At 37.3% G+C, this 24,394-nt stretch overlaps 1 long non-coding RNA gene across 2 annotated transcripts in view; it reads left to right on the plus strand.

Moving 5' to 3' along the window:
* The first annotated feature begins 1,641 nt into the window (after nucleotides 1–1,641).
* The window catches only part of LOC309870975, a 219,333-nt gene continuing 196,580 nt past the window's right edge, over nucleotides 1,642–24,394 (plus strand). Inside the window, exon 1 of one of the 2 annotated variants that reach the window (XR_014314915.1) lies at nucleotides 1,642–1,673. This is a non-coding gene — a long non-coding RNA (uncharacterized lncRNA). The remainder of the gene's footprint in view (nucleotides 1,674–24,394) is intronic. The other variant, XR_014314916.1, reaches the window with a different exon arrangement.

Consider the following 24,394-nt stretch of genomic DNA (forward strand, 5'->3'; position numbering starts at 1 on the left):
ATGGACGTACCACAATTTGTTTAATCACTAATGCGTTGAAGGGCATCTGGATTGTTCTGAGGTTTTAACTATTATGAGTAAAGCTGCTCTAAACATTAGTATAAGTTTTTTGTGTGAACATAAATATTCATTTCTCTGAAACGAATGCCTAGGAGTGCAGTTGCTTTATATTACGGTATTTGCAAGGATAGTTGGGTTTGTTTTGTTGGTTTTCTTTTGTTTTTAAAAGAAACTACCAAACTTGGCCAGAGTGGTGGTACCATTTTATATTCCCACCAGCAATGTAGGAGCATCTTTGGTAGGTTAGAGTATTGTCATAATTTTTAATTTTAGCCTTTGGTGTATAGTGACATGTTGCTGGGTGTTTTGTTTTTAAGAATTTTTTAATTTATCTGACAGAGAGCGAGAGCGAGATCGAGCGAGAGCGCAAGCAGGGGGATTAGAAGACTGAGAAGGCTTCCCGGCGAGCAGGGATCCTGATGAGGGGCTCAATCCCAGGACCCTAGGATCGTGACCCAAGCTGAAAGCAGACGCTTAATGACTGAGCCACCCGGATGCCCCAGTCACTGAGGTTTTAATTTTGCATTTTCTAACAACTAGATATTGAATCCCTTTTCTTGTGTTAATTTATCATCTGCATATCCTCTTTGGTGAAATATCTCTTTTGCCCATTTTCTAATTGGAGTTTTTAGAGCAGTTTGAGGTTTACAGAAAAATTGAAAGAAAGGCACAGAGACTTCCTGTAAACTCCCTGCAGCTACCCATCACAGCCTTCCCTAATCAACATACTACACCAGGGTGGTAAATTTGTTACAATTACTGAACCTACATTGACACATAATCATATACTAAGTCTGTAGTTTACATTGTTATTCACTCTTAGTGTTATATAGTCTATGGGTTTGGACAAATATCTAATGACCTGTACTATCATTATAATATCACAAAATGTTATTACTGTCCTAAAAATCCTCTGTGCTCTGCCTATTCATCCCTCTCATTAACCCTCTACACCCAGCAAACACTGATGTTTTTACCATCTATAGTTTTGCCTTTTTCTGGATGTTACATAGTTGGAATTATAGAGTATGTAACCTTTTCGGATTGGCTTCTTTCACTTAGCAATAAAAATTTAAGGTAATAGCTCATTAAATTAAATTAATTAATTAATTTATTTTTAGCGCTGAATAGTATGCCATTGTCTGGATGTATCACAGTTTATCCATTCACTTGCTGAAGAGTATCTTTTTAAATTTAATTTAATTAATTTAAATTTATTTATTTTTTGAAAGATTTTATTTATTTATTTGACAGACAGAGATCACAAGTAGGCAGAGAGGCAGGCAGAGAGAGAGAGGAAGGGAAGCAGGCTCCCCGCTGAGTAGAGAGTCCGATGTGGGGCTTGATCCCAGGACCTTGGGATCATGACCTGAGCCAAAGGCAGAGCCACTGAGCCACCCAGGGGCCCAAGAGTATCTTGTTTGCTTCCAACTTTCGGCAATTATGAATCAAGTTGCTATAAACATCTGTGGGCGAGTTTTTGTGTGGACATAAGGTTTTACCTCCTTGGGTGAATACCATGGAGTACATGGTAACAGTGTGTTTAGTTTTGTAAGAAGCCACCAGATTATCTTCCAAAGTGGCTGTACCAGTTCTGTATTCCCATCAGCAAGGTAGGAGTTCTTGTTGCTTTACCTTTTCACCAGCGTTTGGTATTGGTAGAGTTTCAGATTTTTGCCTTTCTAATGTGTAGTTGCATCTCTTTTGAATTTGCAGTTCCCTTATGACATATGATGTAGAGCACGTTTTCGTATGCTTATTTGACATCTGTGTGTCTTCTTTAGTGACACATTTTTGGATTGTTCTTTTCCTGTTGAATTTTGAAGGTTCTTTATATGTTTTATATAGTAGTCTTGGTTTCCACATATTTTCTCCCAGGCTATATCTTGTTTTTTTCATCCTCTTTCTAGGCTCTTTCACAAAGGAAATGTTATTAATTTTGATGAATTCAAACTTTTCAACTTTTTCTTTTATTGATCTTGCTTTTGGCATTATATTTAATAACTGCTTGACACTAGATTCTGAACAGTTTCTTCTATGTTTTCCCTAAATGTTTTATAGCCCTACTTTTGATGTTTGTTGCTAGCCCATTTTGAGTTCATTTTTGTATAAGGGGTGAGACTTAGGTTACGATGCTTTCGGGGAGGGGCACCTGGGTGGCTCAGTCGTTAAGTGTCTGCCTTCGGCTCGGGTCATGATTCCAGGGTCCTGGGATCGAGCCCCGCATCGGGCTCCCTGCTCAGCAGAAGGCCTGCTTCTCCCTCTGCCTGCTGCTCCCCCTACTTGTGTGTGCACTCTCTCTCTCTTTCTCACTATCAAAAAAAATAAATAAATAAAATATTAAAAAAAAAAAAAGATGCTTTTGGGGATGTGGGGCTTACTTATGCATCGTTTGTGGAAAAGACTATCTATGCTCCATTAAATTGCTATTGAACTTTGGCCAATCATTGAATATGTTTATGTGGGTCTATTTCTGAGTTTTCTATTTTGTTCTAATGATCTTTGCCTGTCCCTCTGACAATATCACACAGTCTGGATTGCTATAATTACATACATTTTGAAATCACACAGATTACTTCCATTTTAGTCTTTCAAAATTGTTTTAGTAGTTGGAATTTTTTGGCCTTGATATATAAATTTAGTCTATATTTACAAAAATATCTTGCTATAAATATATATTAATTTGGAGAAAAATGACATGTGGTCTTGCAATCCATGATCACATTATCTCTGTTTATATATTCATTGAGTTCTTTCACCAGCATTTAGTAGTTTTCAATGTGCAAGACTGTGTTTAGTTAGATCTATACAGTTATTTTTTTTTTTTTTTTAGTGATTGTGAATGGTATTGAATTTTTGATTTTGTTGCCTACATGTTCATTGCTAGTATGTAGACATGCTACTGAATTTTGTATCCTATCTTGTATCCTGTGATCTTACTGAACTCATTTGTTCTAAGAAATTTTGTAGATTTCTTAATATATTTTATATGTACACTCAAGCCATCTTCAGATAGGCACAGTTTTGTTTTTTCTTTTCCTTTTTTTAAAAGATTTTATTTGCTTAATTGTTTAATTGAGAGAGATTGAGAGAGAACATAAGCCGAGAGAGGGAGAAACCCACTTCCTCTGAGCAGGGAGCCAAGCTAGGGGTCGATCCCAGGACCCTAGGATCATGACCTCAGCCGAAAGCAGACTCTTAACCAACTGAGCCACATAGGCACCCCTATTTTTTCCTCTCCAATCTGTATGCTTTTTATTTCCTTAATTCATTGGCTAGAACTTCCAGTATATGGTGAAGAAGAGTTGTGAGAGTGGACATCCTTATGTTCTTCCACATCTTAGGGGAAAGAATTTAGTCTAGCACCATTAAGTATAATGCTTATTAAAGGCTTTTTGTTCATGCTCTTTATCACTTGGAAGAAGTTCCCTTTTATTCCTATTTCTTTGAAAGTTTTTATTATTAATGGGTGTTGAGTTTTTCCAAATGCTTTTCTTTCTTTTTAAAAACTGAGATCTAATTGATATAAAACATTGCAATCACATGCTTATTCTTCATTGATTTATAGGATCATTGGGATTTTTCTTCTCTAGCTTGTTTAAATGTTATATTATATTGATTATCTTTCAAATACTGACCCAACCTTGCATCCTGTTATAATCTCCACTTAGTGTTTAATTTTTTTAAATATTGTGTTACTTTCTATTTGCTAATGTTATGTTAAGGGATTTTGCATTTATCTCCTGAGAGATACTGGTTTTAGTCTATTTTTTTTTTCTTTCTGTATTCTTTGTTTTGTATTGGTATAAGGGTAATACTAGCTTCCTAATGTGAATTGGGAAGTGTTTTCTTCTTTTCCATTATCTGAAAGAGATTGTGTAGCATTGGTTGTTAATTCTTCTTAAACATCTGGTACAATTCTCCAGTGAAACCACCTAGTCCTGGAGGTTTCTTTTTTGTGAGTATTTGAATTCTGAATTTAATTTCTGAAGTTGTTACAGGACAAATTAGTCAAATGATCTCTTTCATATCAGGTATGTTGTGGTAGTTTGTATTTTTTTTTTTTAAAGAAATCCGTCATTATATTTAAGTTGCCAGATTTACATATATAGTTGTTGGTAGTATTTCCTTAGATGCCCTTTTTGATGTGTTGAAGGTCTACAGTGATACTACCTGTTTTACTCCTCACATTCATAATTTGCATCTTCATTTTAATTTATTAGTCAGTCTTGCTAAACGTTTGTCACAAGGATCCAATTTTTTGTTTCTTTAATTTTCTCTGTTTTTGTTTTTAAAATTTCTTTGCTTTCTGCTCTTCAGATTACCTTACTGCTGCTTGCTCTGAATTTAATTTGCCTTTTTTGTTTGTTTGTTTGTTCTAAGTTCTTAAGTTAGGAGTTTAGACTGTTGATATTAGACTTGTTTTATTTTCTCACTGATGTGTTTAGTTTATAAATTTGACTTTTGGGGCGCCTGGGTGGCTCAGTGGGTTGATCCTCTGCCTTCGGCTCAGGTCATGATCTCAGGGTCATGGGATCAAGTCCCACTTCAAGCTCTCTGCTCGGCAGGGGGCCTGCTTCTTCCTCTCTGCCTCCTCTCTGCCTGTGTCTCTGCCTACTTGCGATCTCTGTCTGTCAAATAAATAAATAAAATCTTTAAAAAAATTTTTTTGACTTTCAGTACTATTTTAATGGTGCCCCACAAAGTTTGATATGTTGTATTTTTATTAGGTTCAATGTATATTTTTAGGTTCTTTGAGACTTCCTTTTAACTTGTGGATTATTTATAGTTGCATTCATTAGTTTCCAAACATTTCAAGGTTTTCCTGTTGTCATTCTGTTACTGATTTCTGATTTGATTTCATTATGGTTAAAGAGCGTATGTTGTTTGATTTCAACCCTTATAAATTTGGTGAGGCTTACTGTAAGTCTGGTTACATGGTCTATCTTGGACCATGGTCACTGAAAAATAGTGTGTATTTTTTTTTTTTAAATTTATTTATTTATTTGACAGAGAGAAATCACAAGTAGATGGAGAGGCAGGCAGAGAGAGAGAGAGAGAGAGGGAAGCAGGCTCCCTGCTGAGCAGAGAGCCCGATGCGGGACTCGATCCCAGGACCCTGAGATCATGACCTGAGCCGAAGGCAGCGGCTTAACCCACTGAGCCACCCAGGCGCCCCTGTATTTTGTTTTTGTTGGGTGGAATGTTCTGTAAATGTTCATTAGATACTGCTGGTTGGTATTGACATTTTCTATATTCTTGAAAATATTATATCTAAGGTTTTTTTTGTTTTTGTATTTTTAATGTTAAGACACTGTGTTGACATCTCCAACTGTAATTGTGGATTTATCTCTTTCTTCCTTTCAGTTCTACTTGTTTTTGTTTCACATATTTCACAACTCTATTCTTTGATGCATACATATTTAAGATTGCTGTGTCTTCTTGGTGGACTGACACTTTACTATTATGTAACATCACTCTCTTTGCTAATTTCCTTTGCTTTTGAAGTCTACTTCATTTGATATTAATATAGCTAGTTGTGCTTTATTTTGATATTTTCATTTTACATGTTTTTCCATTTTTTTGTACTTTAACTTTGTCTATATACATATATATGAAGTGAATTTCTGCAGAAATTTGGTGCAGTTTAGAGAATTATAGCGTATAGTTGGGTCGTGTTTTTAATACACCTTGTCAGTTTCTGTCTTTAACTGGTATATTTACATAATTTACATTTAATATAATTATTCATGTGTTAGGGTTCAAGTCTGCTATTTTAATTTTAATTTTCTCTTTATTCTTTACAGTTACTTTCTCATTTTCTATTCCTTCATGTAGTTATTGGAGCATTTTTTTTTTTTTTAGAATTCTCTTTTGATTTATCTATAGTGTTTTCAAGTTTATTTATATGGGTCTTTTAGTGGTTGCTCTAGGTATAAGATTATATATATATGTAACTCATCAGAGTCTGCTGGTTATTTTAGCAGTTCTAGTGCAGTATAGACACCTTACTTCTTGTATACCCTTTAGCTTCCCTTGTTTATAATAACCTGAAAAAAATTACTATATATTGAAAACCACATCAAGCAGTCTTCTAATTTTTGTTTCATCCATCAAACATAATTTGGAACTTTTAGAAGAGAAAGAATATGCCATATTTTTGCTTCTCACTTTACTTCTTCCTGGTTGTTTTAGTTTCTAATTGCTGTTGTAATAAATTACAAATTGACCAAAAGAAAACAACACAAATTTATTAACTTATAGTTCTGGAGGTCAGAGGTTTGAAATCAATTTTACTGGGCTAAAAACTGTGAGGTATCAATAAGGCTGCATTTTTTTCTGGAGGTTCTTGGGGAAAATATATTTCCTTGACTTTTCCACCTTTTGGAGGTCACCTGCTTTTCTTATGACGTAGGACCCATTCCTTCATGGGAATTGTCTGTTCCCTGTCCTCCATATCCAAATGATTCATATCTTCCCATACCTAAAATACATTCATCCTATCCTAGCATATTCAAAAGTGTAAACCCATCACATCATCTGTTCCAAGTCCAAAGTGTCATCTAAATCTCATCAGCCCCAAAATCCTAGCTCTCACCATTTAACTCATTTCAGTTAGGTGTAGATGAGACTCTTAAGTATTATGCTCCTAGGGCAGAATTCCTCTCTGCCTGTAGAGGGTCCTGTGGACTTGTGAAACTAGAAAGCAAGCTATCTGCATCCAAAGTACAATGGTGGGACAAGAATACAATACCAATTTTAAAAACATCCATTAAAAAAGGAGAAAATGGAAGGAAAAAAGGAGTCACCAGCCAAAGTAACTTGAAAATTTAGCAGGTTAGGTTTCCAGACCTGGCAATAGTACCTGATGGTTCTTGCTTCTGCCCTCTGGGCTGTTACTCTCTTCATGTACAGAGATTCTGAGACCTCTTCTTGTTTCCTTTCTGTTCAGAGAACTTTGAGCCATTCTTTGAGGGTATTTCTGCTGCCAATAAATTATTAGTTTTCATTTATTGGAGACTGTCTTGATTTCCCTTTTCATTCCTAAAGGAAGTTTTTGCTAGAAGATGGATTTTGAGTTGACAGTTAATTTCTTTCAGCACTTGAAGATGCTGTGCCACTTTCTTCTGGCTTCCATGGTTTCTGGTAGGAAATCTGAAAATCTCTTTTCCCTTTTAGGTAGAACTACGTTTCTCATACCTTTCAAGGCTTTCTCTTTGTCTTTAGTTTTTCAGCACCTTTTACTATGGTGTGTCTTGGGTGGATTTCTTGGACTTTATGCTGTTTAGTGTTCACGTGTTTGACTTGGTCTTCTTGAATCTCTAGGCTGGTGCCTTGTACCAAATTTGAGTTTCTGTCATTATTTCTTCAATTATTTGTTCAGTCATGCATTTTTCTATTTTTTTCTGCTATTTTGTTTATACGAACGCAGAGATCTTTTGGTATAGTCCCATAGGTCCCCAAGGCTGTGTTCACTTCTCTGTCTGTTTTTTCTCTATTCAGAATGAGTAATTTTTATTAATTTACCTTCTAGCTGCTTCTTTCTCTGGTCTTCCCATTCTGCTGTTGAGCCTATCCATTGAAATTTTTTTGCTACTATTTTTCAGTTCTAAAATTTCCATTAGGTTCTTCTTTATGTCTTCTGTTTCTTTGTTATAACTTTTAGTTTCTTTCCTGAGACTTTCATGTATTTGAAATATATTTCACAATTATTCATTGAGTCATTTTTTTTTTCAAAGATTTTATTTATTTATTTGTCAGAGAGAGTGAGCACAGGCATACAGAATGGCAGGCAGAGGTAGAGGGAGAAGCAGGCTCCCCACCGAGCAAGGAGCCAGATGTGGGACTTGATCCCAGGATGCTGGGATCATGACCTGAGCCGAAGGCGGCCGCTTAACCAACTGAGCCACCCAGGCATCCCACATTGAGTCATTTTTATAATAGTTGTTTTATTTTATTTTTATTTTTTAAATTATGTTCATGTAGCCAACATAGAGTACATCATTAGTTTTTGATACAGTGTTCAGTGATTCATTAGTGGTGTATAACACCCCATGTTCATCACAACACATGCCCTCCTTCATACCCATCACCCACTTACCCTGTCCCCTGAACCCCCTCCCTTCTCTAACCCTCTGTTTGTTTCCTGGAGTCCAGAGTCTCTCATGGTTTGTCTCCCTCTCTGATTTCTTCCCATTCAGTTTTCCCTCCCTTCCCCAATGGTCCTGTGTGCTATTCCTTATATTCCATATAAGAGTTGCATGTGATAGTTGTTTTAAAGTGTATTTCAGGGGGCGCCTGGGTGGCTCAGTGGGTTAAAGTCTCCACCTTCGGCTCAGGTCATGATCCCAGCGTCCTGAGATAGAGCCCCACATCGGGCTCTCTGCTCAGCTGGCAGCGTGCTTCTTCCTCTCTCTCTGCCTGCCTCTCTGCCTACTTGTGATCTTTGTCCATCAAATAAATTAATTTTTTAAAAAACTTTAAAAACAAAACAAAAAATAAAATAAAAAATAAAATGTATTTCAAGGGGTGCCTGGATGGCTCAGTCAGTTGAGTGGCTGCCTTTGGCTCAGGTCATGATCCTGGGATCAAACCCTGCATCAGGCTTCCCTGCTCAGCGGAGAGCCTGCTTCTTCCTTCCCCTCTGCCTGCTGCTCTGCCTTGTGCTCTACTTGTGCTCTCTCCCTATCTGTCAAAGAAATAAATAGAATCTTTTAAAAAATGTGTTTCAGATAATTCTAACTTCTCTTTCACCTTGGTATTAGCATTTGCTGATTGCCTTTTTTTTTTTTTTTCATTCAGTTTGAGATCTTCTTGGTTGTTGGTATGAGAAGTGATTTTTCAGTATATATTTTAAGCATTTTATTTTGAGGCTCTAGATTTTATTTATACCTGTCTTGTCTGGCTTCTTCTCACACTGTTCTAACAGGAAAAGCGAGAGAACTGTCTCATTATTGTCAGGCAAGGTAGAAATACGGATTCCTATTTGGCTTCCATTGGTACCCACCTTAGATGACTTTTTATTACTTCTGGGTTGAGGTAGGATTCTGCTTATTCATGTGATTGCCATTGATATTGCAGGAGGAGGGATCTCTTACTGTGTGGAAGGGATGAAAGTCTTGGCTTTTTCCTCAGCTTCTTGTGACACCACCCTGAAGGAGGTGGAGGGTTTGGTGATGGTTGGGATGCCTTGTTACAGGGCAGTGAAGGTATAAATCTAGGGTCCCTGCTTGGCTTTCTCACTATTCCAGTGAGTATGGTGGGGGTGTCTCATCTCAGTCTAACAAGAGATGAAGTCTAGGCTATCCACCAAGTCTTTATTGGTGGGGGGTAGAAGTGGGGCAGAATCTTTTTCTGTTGTATTTTGCTAAAATGGAGTGGTTATTGCTAAAAGATTGAAAAAGAAATTTTGCTAGACCTCTCTTGGTCCTTTGACTAGGTAGAACAGTTTTTTGTTTGCCAAACCTGGTAGATAAGAGAAACAAAGAAAACCCAGGAAACAAAGTACAGTCTGATTCCTTGAGATTCAAAAGTCACTAGCCATTCTGCCTTCTCTTTACCTTTCAGAATTTTCTTTTGTTTGTTTGATTCTTTTGATCAATACTATTTGGGTTTTTAGTTTCGCTTGGCTTAGGAAATAGGGAAGAGTATGTTTAATCCATCTTCCTAGAAGGAGAGGTCTTATAGGTGATTCTGGAAAACCATGGTATAGCTTCTCAGGTTACAGTACCAAGTTGATATTCTATTATGACATTTAGAATTTACTAGGTTAAGTCAAGTCATTGATGTCAGAAGATCTTGGGGTGATTATAAGTTTGATTGAATTCTAAGCAATTTTGTAATGCTTTTAACAATAAGTATAAATTATTCATAGTCTTGACAAATCATTTACTTGAAATTCTACTCCTAAATAACTAAATCTTTTAATGTTTTTTAAAAAAGTAAGTACTAGTATATGATAGTATAAGTGGGAGTATTTTTCAAATACTCTGGAGATTTATTTTTATCACAATTTACAAAGTTTGCTGTGGCTAGAAATGTGTATTTGTAAGTCCCAATCATTTTGACATGATGGGGTTTTTGACTGAGCTTCTAAGTGTGTGACAGAAATCATTGAAAAAAATTTTTAATGCTTTTCTTTTCTTTCTAAGCCAGGGGGAAAAACCCCCTACTTTTGTTCTAACTCCAAAGCCAAGATGAAGAGTTTATTTCTAAAAATTTAAGATCTTTGCAAGCCTGCTTCTTGTAATTGCCTTCTAGGGTATATTACTATCTATATGTATTGGATATGGAAAATATTTCATTTCAAATTTGGGAGATTGGGAAGTTGAGTTCAGTTTAATACTTGACCTTCAGATATACTGATTGCCATAGCAATCCTTTTGCACTCCAACTCCATAGAAGGTTCTGGATCATTTGCACTTCCTTTCACTATTTTACTTGCAAATTTAGAGTGTCAGGATCTGTATCATTTTTCTAGGTTCTGCAATCTTCATAGTTTCCACAGATATGTGTGAAAATTCAGTCCTACAGTAGATAACTTGCAAGTTGAGTGTATGAAACGTACTTGATTTTTGTTTTGTCTCTTTAATCTGGCAGAATTCAACTCTAATACTTTGTTGTTTCCCCAAAGCCAAGTTAGCATTCATAGTGTTGGCCAATAACTTCCCAGGTAAATATTCATGAATCTTTTACCTTGCCTGGAATTCAGTTCCTATGATTAAGATAAGTGATATTTCTTGTCACTTCCTCCTGAGTGATTTTATCTCTGTGTTCTAAGAAAAAATTAGCTTCTTTCTTTCTTTCCAATCTTTTTATCCTGTTTTACTCCATCCACCATACAGACAAAATATATGTGGATATCTTCTTGACAATAGTGACTGTTGCCTGGACTCCTGATTATGTCTGGCACTGGATGCCATGCCCTTGTGTTGTACCCACTTGCTGATACTCTGACTTTTCCCTTGAACACTGCTGTCTTTGAAGTATCTGGAACATAACTGAGCTTTCTATACTCTGAACATTTTCTAAATCCACTGCTCAGGGACAATTTTGTTATCATGCTTAAGTTCTATCTAACATGGAATTTTAAATTTCAGTAAAACTGGAGAAAATCTTAAAAAGATCCCAACCAAAGGAGGGCCAAATCAGTTCGATAAATTTTCTACACACTCAGCTTTCCCTTTTTAAATTCATAGTGGCCTAACCATGACACATTCTTATGGTTCAGCAGTTCTGGTATCTTCTGCCATTTTGTACATATGTCCTCTCATAAATTATTTCACGTTTTGGTTTTAGATTTAAGAGTTTCACATGTTGGGTTAGATTTTGAGATGATAATTTTGTGGCTGAAAGACACAGTGCCATTTACTCAGGAGGCCATAACATATAAAGCAATGTGTTCCAACTCTGGAACCACAATGTTTAGGTCAAAGCTTGCTGTCATCCCTTCCTAACAGGGTGAACTTGGGCAAGAGATAGAATCTCTCTAATCACAGTTATTATAAGTTGGGGATAACAAAGCAGTGTAAAAATACTGCTTTCATGTATTAGATTTTTAATGAAGATTAAATGAAAGTATACAAAGGAAAATATGTACACACCTGGGTGGTTTAGTTGGTTAAGCATCTGACTGTTAATATCAGCTCAGATCTTGATATCAGGGTTGTGAGTTCAAACCCTGCATTGGCTGCACACTAGGGGTGGAGCCTACTTAAAAAAATAAAGGAAAAAAATAGCAATTTCTAAATAGATGCTATGATTTTTTTAATTATTATGGCAAAAATTCAAACTTAGAATTCTGGCTAACCATATCGGTTAACCTTACCAGTCGTTAAGGTTTGATTAGTTTTCCATTTAGCAAATAACTAAAAATGTCTGTTTACTAACTATCCACTATGCACCTGCAGGATAGTCCTCTGTCAACAATGAATCTAGATATTGGTTACAGTTATACAGGCAACTTCACTTCTAGTAACAAGCACCAGTGTTCTCAGTTTATTACCAGGGAAAGTAATAGAAATGCAAGGTTTTGGGCTCCACTTGGACCTACTGAATCTAAAACTCTAGGGATAAGTTCAACAAGCCCTGCAGGGGACTCTGATGACCCTCAAGTTTGAGAAGTGCTATTACATTGAGGTTTAAACTGCTCCATGAATTTCCTGTATCATAGCTCTGGCTCCATCATTCCCTGTTCTTCCTGCTGTCGTGCTCATTACATGCCTTTAGCCGGTTTGGAAACTAACAGGCTCACCATAGAATTAAATGTTTGTTAAATCTGGGTGGAAAAACATTTTTGTGGTGGGGGGGTTTCCTTATAGGAACAAAGGTTTAAAGACAGGGGAAAATTAATGACTGAACCAGACAGTCACATTTCCTGGGAATAATCACTGAAATTATCTTGATTGTTTTATTTGATGATTTGTTTTATTGTTCAGTAATAACAACCAAGGCCTCATGATCTTCATTTTCCTTCCTCAGAAATAATCCTTGAGAAATCAGGATTTGTTAGCGTCTGTGACTGTCTTGTGGATTGTCATTTTAAAGAGCTTCTCATTTCATCTTAGTATTATCTTCCTCTGTTCTTTTTGTTAGTATTCCGGTGTCTACTTCAACACATGAATAAACTTAGAACGACTGCTTTAAAAGCATTTTGGGTACATCTTGGTCAGTTGTCAATACAATTTTGTTTATTCTGAACAGATAATTTCTGGACAAATAGTAATTCAGTCGCTGAAAACTATTGTCTTGTTTTCTTATTTTTCTAAGCATGCAAAGTGAAACAAACATTATACAGCATTGTGAAAAGAAATACTAGATTTAATGTAAATTTTGTATATGAATTCTTGAGAAATAGTGTGTTCTTTCCATTACATGAGAATCCCAATACTTTGGAAACCCAAGAAGAAAATTAGCTTCAGGGCAGACAGACCTGCTTCACATCAGTTCTGCAACCTCCTTGCTATGGAGTTTGTATGCTATATTTTTTTAATATGGCAAACCTTTCATTCTTCATATTTAAAATGAAGGCAGTAAGGCCAGTTGTAGAAACTGTTGAGGATTAAATGAGAGAACATAGGTAAAATATCTGGCATAGCATAAGAGCTCAAGAAATACTGCCATTATGCCTGAGGCATTTTGAACATCACATAGTTGTGGTTTGCATTTAGTAATTCTTACAATTAATAAAGCAGTTGATAGACATTTTCATTTGTGGTTCCTTATTTAAGTCTTGCAATTTTTTTGTGAGATGGATAGAATGGATCTCTTTATTGCTTTTTTGTTTTGTTTTGAAATGGAAGTGTTTTAATGACAAACTTAAGGCTAGCTTTGACACTGCTTAGTAAAATTTTAGAAGCACTTCTACGAGTAATTGATGTTGGAATCTATCTAGTTGAAATGACATACCAGTAATTAATGTTGGAAGCTATCTAGTTGAAATGTCAGTAGACACGACATACCCAAGGCTTGATAGCTAGTTGTTGGCATGATGTTGCTTGTTGACTATGAGATGGTAAACTGTTCAAGGCAGGGAGAATTATATCATCTCAAATGTCCTGTGAGGTCCTGCACTATGTGACCTCTACTTACCTCTGGCTTCCTCTTCTCCACTTACCACCATACATTTCATGATCCTGTAATGTGCATAATACTGCAGGTTTTATTTCAGCTCTACTGCTGTTATCTTCCTTGGCTTGAAGACTCTTCCCACTCTTTCCCAACTAATTCTAATTATGAATCACAGAGTAGGAGACACTAACCCCCGACCTTTCGAATTTGTCCTCCTACTCAAACATATGCTAGGATCTCCCAACTGTGCTTCCACATCATGTTTATGTCATAATTCTGACCATGTTGTGTTACAATGACATATTGACTGTATTATAAAACTCTCAAGTGCTGGGAATATGTCTTATTTATTTCTCTATTTTCAGTGTCTAGTATAGGGTCTGCACATTTTATATGTCCAGCCAGTGCTTATTGGCCTGAGCTGTTATCTGGTTTCTGTGAATTATGTTTTAGATTATCTTTACTTACATGTTGTTATGATCTTTCCCAAGTCTAATACTTTCAGAACCTAATGTCCATGACTCAAGTTTTATTTCTACAAGTAGCTACAAAAATGGGACTTCGAGTCTAGAGCCCTGAGTTCTTCAGCTTGGCTACCTGAAGTTATGTGCATACAGAAAACTTATGTGGTCTCAGCACCTCAGTTTCTTTCTTAAATTATTTTTGTTGTGGTAAAAAAAAAATAACACACATGCAGAAAAATGCATTCACACAAGGTGTACCCTTATCAAATCAATGTAATATAAATTTTTTGGTCTCTACTACAAATGTGGGGAAATAGAGCATCACCAGAAGCTACTCTTCTGTCCTGTGCTGCTGCAGCCCTGCTGAAGATGTCAGCAGGAGGGTGTGACCACTAGTTGATCTTTGAGCTGAACTGGGGCAGTCAGATGCTCTTTACCCCTTTTTGCTCTCCTTGGAATGTATGTACTGTTCGTTGTTCCCATGTTGAGAACCATCTTCAAGGACATGGCCTTGAGAGAACAGTGTGTTACATGACTGAATGTCATTCAGGCCTTTGTATAATCTCTTAAGATTCTGGTAGGTGGATACAGAAATCTATCATCTTTGCGGTTGCACAAGAGAAGCCTCATAGGTAAGTTCTCTTGCTTATTAAACCTGCCACCAACCATCATGGAGTGGTCTCCTTTGTTTGGTCCCTCCTTGCTCTCTGTGTTTGGGGTCAGTTTGAAATTTTAACAGAGAAACTCCTGAGTTTGTGAACCAGTAAACTCTTCTCCTTGCATTAAAAGTTACCTTGATTTGGACCTTATCAATAATCGCTTCTGCATTTTAATTTACAATTTAATAAAGTTGTATGTTTATAAATAAAAACAAATTTTATAAATGTAAAAGAAGTATACATTCTTAAAGGCTTGAGATCAGTTTGCCCTCCTTTAGTACTTGATGCAAATGGAAACCCTGCACATTATTTTGTGTATGGCTGGTATACAGAAATAGACTTGATTTTTTTATAGTGCTAGAAATACCTAAAAATTACCATCTAAACAATTTTTTAGTGAATAGTTTAATACTATAAAGTATTCTTACAATGTGATGAAACAGATCTCTAGAACTTCTTCATCTTAGAAATCTGAAGGTTTTTTTTTTTTTCAAAGATTATTTATTTGACAGAGAGAGATCACAAGTAGGCAGAGAGGCAGACAGAGAGAGAGGAGGAAGCAGGCTTCCCGTTGAGCAGAGAGCCCAAAGCGGGGCTCGATCCCAGGACCCTGGATCACAAACTGATCCGAAGGCAGAGGCTCAACCCACTGAGCCATCCAGGCGCCCCTGAAGGTTTTTTTTTTAATTTTAATTTTTTAATTTAGATTCAATTAATATGATGTATTAATAGTTTCAGAGGTAGAGGTCAGTGATTTGTCAGTCTTATACTCAGTGCTCATCACAACCCGTGGCCTTCTTAATGTCCATCACTCCGTTACCCCATCCCCTCACCTGCCTCCCCTCCAGCAATCCTGTTTGCTTCCTATGATTAAGACTCTTATGGTTTGTCTTCTTCTCTGATTTCATCCTGTTCTATTTTTTCCCTCATCCCTTATGATCCTCTGTTTGTTTCTTAAATTCCACATATGAGTGTCACCATATGATTAACTTTCTCTGATTGACTTATTTCACTTAGCATAATACTCTCCAGTTCCAATGATATCATTGCAAATGGCAAGATGTCATTTTATTGATGACTGAGTAGTATTACGTACACAACCCCCATATTTTTATCTATTCTATCTGTCAGTGGACATCTGGACTCTTTCCGTAGTTTGGCTATTATGGACATTGCTACTAAAACTTTGGGGCACAGGGGCCCCTTCGGATCATTACATTTGTGTCTTTGGGGTAAATACCCACTGGTACAATTGCTGGTTTGAAACCTCCATACTGTTTTCCAGAATGGCTACACCAGCTTGCATTCCTATCAATAGTGTAATAAGGTTCCCCTCTCTCTGCATCCTTGCTAACATCTGTTGTTTCCTGACTTGTTAGTTTTAGCCATTCTGACTGGTATGAGGTGGTATCTCCTTGTGGTTTTGATTTGTATTTCCCTGATGCTAGGTGATGTGGAACACCTTTTCATGTGTCTGTTGGCCACAAATGGGAAACTTTATATTCACCAAACAACTTGCCATTCCTCTTACGTGGCTCCTGGTAACCGCCATTCTACTTTCTATTGCAATGAATTAAACTACTTTTAGATGTTTCTCTGAAGTGGAATCATACAGTATTTTTTGTGTGTGCATGTTAGTATTCTGTTTTCCCTTTTACTTAGAATAGTGTCTTCAAGGTTTATCTATGTTGTAGCATATGATAGGATTTCCTTCCTTTTAAAGGCTGATTAATATTTCGTTGTATGTATATAGCTCATTATGTTTATCTGTTCTTCAGTGCATGGACAGGTGGGTTGGTTTCACTCCCTGGCTATTATGAATAGGGCTGCCATGAACGTGGGTATGCAAACAGTTCTTTGAGATTCTACTTCCAGTTGCTTCAGATATATACCAGAAATAGAAATTTTCATCATTTTCTCGGTATGGTTTAGTTTTATAGTTTTTGCATAAGTAAGTGTGTCATAGCCCTAACCACTAATTTATTGATCAGTTTGATGATCTACTTGCTAGCAATTGGAGTGGGGTACAGTCAACTATTAACTGGATTTCAGGCAGCAGAGATAGCTAGGATAGGCTCTCATTTTCAAGTTTGATGGGTTTTGTAAATAGGAGACATACTGGGAAACACTAGGAGAGATTTGAGGTCATGTGAATCACGCAAAAAATATGAGGGTAGGATGATTGTTCCTAAATGGTAGTCTGTAGACCCTTTGGGGCCACTGAGACATTTTTCAAAGATTTGTGAGGTTAAGCCTACCTAGTACTAATGATAAGATACTCTTTGCCATTTTCATTGTGCACTTCTGGTGCAAAAGGAACAATAAAACTACTGGTATTAAATTGTATTTTCTACCACCACACATAGGTGATTAAAAGAAAAAAATGAAGCAGTTAAAACATACACTAATTATATTAAATTTTGATCCACGAGTACATTTTTTTTTAAGTGTTACAAATGAAACAGATGTGTGAAGCATTTCTGTTACATACTGAAGTATGATGGTTGTCTGAGAAAAAGCACTTGTGTGATTGAGTTGCAAGCTGAAATACCCATTTATCAGGGATCACCATTTTCACTTGAAAGAACTACAAAGTATGGTTATTCATAGTTATGCTTTTGGTAGATAGCCATTTTCATGAAAATAAAGTAAGTTTCTTTAGTAAGCAATTCATAGCAGTTTTTCCCAATGAGGAAATTTGAGATATCAAGTGAAAATTAGAATTTTGGGAAGAAAATTAGAATTTTGGGGAAAACAATTTTGCCAATGTGATTTTCAAAGTTTCCCAATACTTAAAGCACATTTTTCAATCTTTATTTATTTATTTGACAGACAGAGATCACAAGTAGGCAGAGAGGCAGGCAGAGAGAGAGGGAGGAAGCAGCCTCCCTGCCGAACAGAAAGCTGATGCGGGGCTCAATCCCAGGACCCTGTGATCATGACCTGAGCTGAAGGCAGAGGCTTTAACCCACTGAGCCACCCAGGCGCCCCATAAAGCGTTTTTTTTTAAATTTTAAATATTTTATTTATATATTTGACGGACAGAGATCACAAGCAGGCAAAGAGGCAGGCAGAGAGAGAGAGAAGGAAGCAGGCTCCCCTCTGAGCAGAGTGTCCCATGCCAGGCTCAATCCCAGGACCCCGGGATCAAGACCTGAGCCACCCAGGTGTACCTTAAAGCACTTTTTTGATGAGATGAATGGTAATACATACTTCTCTCAAGTTTGAATTTGAATTCCAGTCAGTTAACATATGGTGTTGTTTGTTTCAGGTGTACAGTATAGTGATTAAACACTTCCACACAACACCCAGTGCTCATCACAAGTGCACTCTTTAATCCCCAGTGCCTATTTAACAGATCCCTTCACCACCCACTTGCTCTCTGGTAACTATCAGTTTGTTCTCTGTAGTTAAGAGTCTGTTTTTTGATTTGTCTCTCTCTCTCCTTTTCCTCCCTTTGTTCATTTATTTCTTAAATTCCACATATGAGTAAAATCAGATGGCATTTGTCTTTCTCTGACTTATTCCTTTTATCATAATTGTCTTTGGTTCCCATCCATGTTGTTGCAAATGGCAAGGTTTCCTTCCTTTTTTATGAATATTCCATTGTGTGTACATATATAAATATATATACTGCAGATCAGTGATAATATTAATAAAAATGATTATTTGATATTTTATAATCAAAAGTGTGAGCATTTGAAAATATGTATATGGTCATTTTCCAAATGACCAAAGCATTGTTGAGTCCCCCCAAAATTGGGTACCCCAATAATGGATCTGTGATTAAAGGAATGAGACTGATACAAAGCGAAGGTCAAGCATGGCTGTATTTCGCGCCAAGCATCAGGAATCAGACCGACTGTCAAACAGATCGGTCGGGGCTGCCCCTACAGAGAGGACGACCCCCTCCTGCTTTCCAGACTAACTTTTATAGAGCAAAGGCCATGTGGTTGGGCCTGGCCACACACAGGTGGCCAATGAGATTGTAACACACACAGGAGACTCCACGGTGATGCTAGGTGACCAACTGAATTACAATTTACCCTAATAGACATTTGAACCAGCCTATCATCTAGTTCAGAAATGGCTCCCAAAAGCTACCCAAAGGGCGGGGCCCATACTCCTTGGTAGCTAGGAGACAGTATGCGCCCCCACTCATTGGATACCTCCACCTGGCCTGACCCATCCTTGTATTTGGACTTTGTTACCTGGGACTGGTTTCCCAGACTTCTTTTAAATAAGTTCCCCTGGCAGGAGGGGGATACATACATACTTCAATTTAAGTTTTATAACAAAATGGCAGTTCAACCAGGGTGGGGCCACTCTGGCTGAATAGGCCCTTGCAGCATGATACACAAAATCATGTGTGCATGAAAGACCCATTGAAAACAGTAGATAAACAATTTTTAATATTAACAGAGCATGAAAAGATCATAGATAGGGCTCTAAATTTGAAATTGCAACTAAAATTTAAGAAACTAAAGATAAGTTGGGATGTAGTATAAAAAAGTAATATTCACGTATATCTGAAATGGCTATTAAAATACTCCTCCCCCTTTCAGCTAAGTAGCTGTGTAGAGTTTTCTTAATATCTTTCAACCAAGAGAGCGTAGTTCAGTAGATTGAATGAGAAACCAATAGTCCTCTGTTAAGCCTTTTATTAAAAATACATTTGTAAAAATGTGTGTCACCCTTCTCACTATTTTGGTTTCAAAAATAGGTATTTTTCATAAAGATAAGGGCTATTAGTATTTCTGAAAAAATTTTAAAGAAGTATATTTAAAACCTTGAATATCCTAGATATAACCCATAAAATTTTTAGATATAACACAATTTATAACCCACAAAATTTTAGATATAACCCCCAAATTTTTAGTGATTATTAAGAATGTAAAGTGGTCCTGATGGGGTTTTGTAATATACGTAAAGTTTGGTGGGGTGATGTCTGGAACCAACGACCAAGAAAGAATTCTTGAGGCATCTTTGGTGCAAAATGGTGGTTTATTAAAACACGGGGACAGGATCCCTGGGTAGAAAGAGCTGCTGCCCTGGGGTTGGGAGGGGTGGCTGATTATATGCTATGGGGTTGAGGAAGTATGGGAAAAGGGAGGTTTCAAAAGGATTTTCATACCTTAAAGAAGACACACAGGATATCAGAGGCCTTGCCATTGGCATGTTAAGGTTGTTCTCTCTAGCAATGCATTAACATGAAGATTGTTGGGAACTTCCTGGAGGAATCTTAGATACTTGGCTTGCTTCAAGTATCTGTCAATGAGCGGCAGATTATAAGGACATTTAATTGTATTTACATTCCATTCTGAAAGCTATTGCTAAGGCTTTTATAAGTAAACTGAGGGAGACTCATGTCTTGCAGGACTGTGATCTTTACTAGTTAACTATTTGTTTTTCCTTTAGGGCAGCCAGGAATGCCTGAGGAATGTCACATATATCCCAAGGGTGGGGGGCGTGGTTTGTGGGGCTGTGAGCTCCTGCTTTGCCTTCAGCTTGCTTTCGGTTTCCTTATCAGTCCTGAGATCAATGTATTTGAGAACTGCTGGTCTGGGGCAAACAATATATATCTGTTCCTTATTTCTTTTCAATTGTTTCCATGTAATCTCAGAAATTCTGAGAACCATATCTTGCCCAGGACAGAGGTTGTGTGAGCATATAACCTAGGGCATTTAGAATGGTAAATAGCAAGCATTTTTTTGTGAACGCAGTAAACTAGTGAAACAGATACTTTGTGCCACTGTAGAGCTTCTATCAACTGTGGATTTTCTGGAGAATTTTTGTAAATGGGACCCTGCTTTCTGGCAAAGTATGTGGTGAAAGGCAATAGACTCGATGAATTTTCCAAGTGATATGATCTATCAACAGGGATTTAATACATTTATACAAACAAAGAACATCTGTTTTCAAGTATTATTTTAATGAGAAGACTTCTTTGCAGATTGCTAACAGGATTCTCCGCTTTTATCAACTAGGTAGCATCATCTTGATGAAGTTCTAGAACCTAGGTGAGGTTCGGTGGGCTGAGGTCTAGAGTTATGACCAAGAAAGAATTCTTGAGACCTCTTTGGTGCAAAATGGTGGCTTATTAAAGCATGGGGACAGGACCCGTGGGCAGGAAGAGCTGCTGCCCAGGGTTGTGAGGGATGGCAGGTTATGTACTCTGCGATTGGGGGAAGGTGAGGGAAAAGGGGGGTTTCAACGGAGCTTTCATATGCTAAAGAGGGCCTGCAAGGTGCCGGGAAACCCAAGGCCTTGCGGCTTGGTCAGTGTTGTCTTTTGGCAAGCCATTCACATTTCTGCTATCAATTGTCTTTATTAGTGAGATTTGGGTTTAGAAGAAATTTAACTTTATTTAGAGCTGAGAAACTGAGTTAAATTTTGCCTCTGGAAATTTGTCGGGGTGCCTGAGGAATGCTACACATATTACTGAGGGGAGCGGGTGGAGAGGGGTGCAAGGTGCCAGCTTTTGCTTTGTTTTCAGCCAGCTTCCCGCTCCTCAGCCCACGGAACCTCACCTAGGTTCTAGAACTTCATCAATCTCAAATATTCAGGAAATTTTTATTATTTAATATTTCTTCTTGGTCTTCAGATTCCAAAATGTTATGCCCGAGTTTTCATGTCCAAGAGACCACCAAGAAGCCAAGCTCCGATGCAATCACATGAGGGTTTATTTGACAAGATTAAGCTTGGGCCAAGGTATACCCGACACAGTGGAATAGGGACTTGGACCCTGAACCAGATTACAGTTAGAGTTTTTAAAAAGGCAGAGTAGGGGTGGACTCGGTGGTGGGTGAGAACAAAGGGGATTAGGGATGGCATAAGTCTCTAAGGAATTTTGGAAGCAAGGTCTCCAGGACCTTGAGGGTCTAGCTATTGTTGGGACAAAGGTTATTTATTACCAATAATAAAAATCTTCTTGTGAGACCCTTTAGATGTATATCAGTGGGCCATATACTTGGGAATGATTCTCGACACTATCTTGGAGGTTTAGAGATAAAGGAATTGTTAAAGTAGACTTACAGGATCCTGGTCGGACCTGTTGGGGTAGAGGGTTGGTCAGGCTAGGATTGTCCTTAGAAAACCTCAAGGTGAGGGCAGTTAAGTCCCCAGGGGAGGGCCACTCTGTCTGTTTCAAGGGCTTGTCAGTAGGTAAGGAATTTTAATTTTCTTCTGCCTCTGTTTCCCACATCAGGTAAACTTGAGGTGGGATGGCCTTAATTTTCTCGGCCTCCACACAAAACACTTGGACAGAGAGTTGAGTTTTATTCTTTTCCCTAGAATACTGATTTTGTGTTTAACCACTTTCCAAGTAAAGTTTATCTTTGTTTATGGCTTGAAGATTTTTTTAGATGCATCAAAAGAATTCCTGGAATATTTCATGAGTATTAGAGAGGTGCTTTTATTTCTTGACTAAATAAAAATTGGATAAAATTCATTGTGATATATTCTTACCCTAAATGTGGCGTATTGATAACTAGTACATTAGAAAACAAATCTCACAATTCTATCCCAAAACCCAGAATTTTTTTTTTTTTTCTTTAGAAAGAGAACAAGAGAGCCTAGGGATGTGCATGAGAGTAGGGAGAGGGGCAGAAGAAGTGGGAGAGAGAGAATCCTGAGCAGGCTTCATGCTGAGCACAAGATGGGGCTCTACCTCAGAGCCCCAAGATCATGGCACTGTAATCTGCACCTGAGCAGAAACCAAGAGTTAGGTGCTTAGCCAACTGAGCCACCTAGGTGCCCCCCAAACCTACAATTCTTAGAGGGTCTGTATCTAGATCATTATGTATGATCTCTGCTAAGTTTAAATTCTTCCTAATACCATTTTTTTGAGAGCTATTGTTATACCAAGCTATGTATTTCTGTAGCTAACATGTACTCTCATAGGAAGAAACTTAAATGAATAGGAAATAAAAATGGAAGATGAATGAAATATTTGAGAAAATAAATGCAGGTTATGTCCACTGTTTACACTTTTATTTTCTGAGATTTAAAACTGAAGCCTTGAAGCAATACTAAAACATAAAGTTGATCATTTAGGTTTTACTGTTTGAGAAAACAGAAACCACCAATTTAACCATGTGTTTATCAGTGCAAGCCATTGAAATTGTTATCTAGTTCTAAGTTTAGAACATAGATTAAAAAATCCCTACATCTAAAAACTATATTTTTTTCCACCTATAAGAACTGTCACAGGAACTCAGGTAAACATTTTCTTTCCTTTTAAAATTTTCATTTGCAAATGCTCAAAACACTGTTGCATAAAGTCATCATGATATAGTCCTGGTCCCTCTGGCTCCATCATTCCCCCCTTCCAGTATACCCACTATTCTAGTTTTGTTGAATTCTTTGAAATTTCTGAATGCACCATTCTTTTTCTTTATATAAAAACCCACTTCATATATGTTGTTCTCTCTGCCCAAAATACCCCGTCATACTTTTCTTTCTGGCCAACAGCTAGTCACTTTTCAAAATAATCATAATATGACCTAATGCTTATCTGTGCTTAGTATGAACAAGGTACTACTGTTCTAAGCACTCATACATATTTTTAATCATTTAATTGTGAAACAGCTACTCTATGAGATAAATACTGCGGTTGCCTCCATTTTACAGAAGAGAAAACTGAGGCACAGAGCGGTTCAATGACTAATCCAAGGTGACCCAACACATAAATAGTAGGCTGTGATTTGAACCCAACTGTCCAGCTCCAGAGTCCATTGTTATATAATACTGCCAGTTTTTCTAGAAAGCCTTCCATATTGTTTCTGGGAAGAGAAATGGTTTCATTTCTGTTCCTGGTTCATACTTTGGTTACAGCACTTTATCGTATTGTTGCCTTTGATAGGGAAAAACTACTATAAGATGGGTGACCAACTCAGCAAGGGAATCCAGTCCCTGTCTCAATGCCCTTCTGGGTTCTTCTTTCCTACCTGGTTTCCCAGGTGCTGAAAGTACCAGGTCTGCAGAAATAGAAGGGTACAAATTCCCCTCCCTGCTTGTGCTTGGGGTTCAGACCTTTGGAGAACAACCTCCTCTGAGCCCACTGGTGTTAAATAAACCTCCGATCCTCCAAAGTCCCCGAGTGCCACTTGGTTCTTCTGCCAGGATCCAGGCCAGGTTCCATAACACCTTAATTTCTTTTTCATTTCTATTTCTCTTAATAGTGGACTGTGACACAATGAAGAGCAGGAATTGTGTTTTATTCAACTTGGTATCTTCAACAGATTACCTGTAGGAGTGCTTGCTTAATAAATGAAATGGCTAGTTGGAAGAAAACAATATTAAACATGTCTTTCCTACTTTGAAATTTGCTTCTAGAGCTCTAAATGGTTTTTACAGACGGTCTTTTTTTTTTTTTTTTTTTTTAAAGCAGAACTTCAGTTATCTAATTCGATAGGTTTATTAGAATTGAAGACAATTGAACATCCATCACAGTATATGAATATCAGAATGACAGAGTCAGAAGCAACCATATAAAGAGGAATGTCTGACACGTTTTTTGTTAAGAATCTGAGCCAGCTGAATGAAGAGAGTTGCCCATTGTCAGAGATTTTTAAGCAAGGTGAGGATGGGAATAGGTCTCCTGACCCCCAGAGTGAATTTTTTAAAAGAATAATGTGGAAC

The sequence above is a fragment of the Mustela nivalis genome, assembly GCF_964662115.1.
Source record: "Mustela nivalis genome assembly, chromosome: 8".
NCBI classification, from domain to species: Eukaryota; Metazoa; Chordata; class Mammalia; order Carnivora; family Mustelidae; genus Mustela; species Mustela nivalis.